The sequence below is a fragment of the Cyprinodon variegatus genome, unplaced genomic scaffold, assembly GCF_000732505.1.
Source record: "Cyprinodon variegatus isolate N-32 unplaced genomic scaffold, C_variegatus-1.0 Scaffold424, whole genome shotgun sequence".
Lineage (NCBI taxonomy): Eukaryota > Metazoa > Chordata > Actinopteri > Cyprinodontiformes > Cyprinodontidae > Cyprinodon > Cyprinodon variegatus.
Genome location: NW_015150877.1, coordinates 574,255 through 575,260, shown reverse-complemented (window position 1 = coordinate 575,260; position 1,006 = coordinate 574,255).

Genomic DNA, 1,006 nt, shown 5'->3' with positions numbered 1-1,006 from the left:
ATGAAAATTACTCTGAATTAAAAAAAATTATCATTTATTGAACAATATGTAATAATTTCATACTTAAAGTATTTTCAGAAGTTTGAATTCTGAATATGAGCGGACTTTTTCCTTTAACATCACTCCACAGAATGAACCTGAAATACTGAGAAAAAAGTCAAAATTCTTTTTTAAAAAGTAGGCATCATGCTAGCTACTATCTACTTACTCATTTACAGACATGGCTTTGCTAAAGCATCATTTTTACTTCATTGTTTATAAACTTTATATATTTTTTTTTTTCATAATTTAAATTTTTTTCTCGTTGTTTCCACTTTAACTATAAAAACTATCAAAATTCACATTGAGTAACAATTGCTAATCCTTTTTTTTTTTTTTTAAACAAAAAAAGATATTCTGAAAAGTACATATTATGTTCTTTTATGTGAAGAACCCGAGTTTCTCCTTCAGACACTGCTGATGGTGAAAACTCGTCTCATATTGTGATCTGTGTTTGTGTGTCAGGCGAGCTCGCAGACAGGATGTGAAGTATGGAGACCCCTGGAGTCAGTGCCCAGTCACAGAGGAAGGTAAAGATCTCCAGTTAAACTCCACTTCATCCACTTCACGTCACATTTAGTTTGCAGCATCTGGACAGAATATGAAGCAGATCTGAAAGGGAGCTGAAAACAATGATCAGACCAGATCATCTCCAGTTTCCTGTTTCAATCACTGAGTTTCAATCAGATCAATAAGGTTTCATTTGGACTTTGTGTTCTTCATGCTGAGAACATCAGAGCTGCTGTTTGCTCACTAAGATCTTCATGGGTAAGATTTTGTCTTAGATTTTTCTTACACCAAAAAAAACCATAAGAATTCACCCCAGGTCTCATTAAGTTCTTGTAGTTTCTCCACTAAGTAGAAAAGTTGGCTGCTTACATTTAGTGTTTTTTGTCTTGTGCTTTTCTCTTGTCAGATTCAGACTCCGTGGAAGTGAAGGTGGTGTACGGCGTTGAGGGAAACTCCA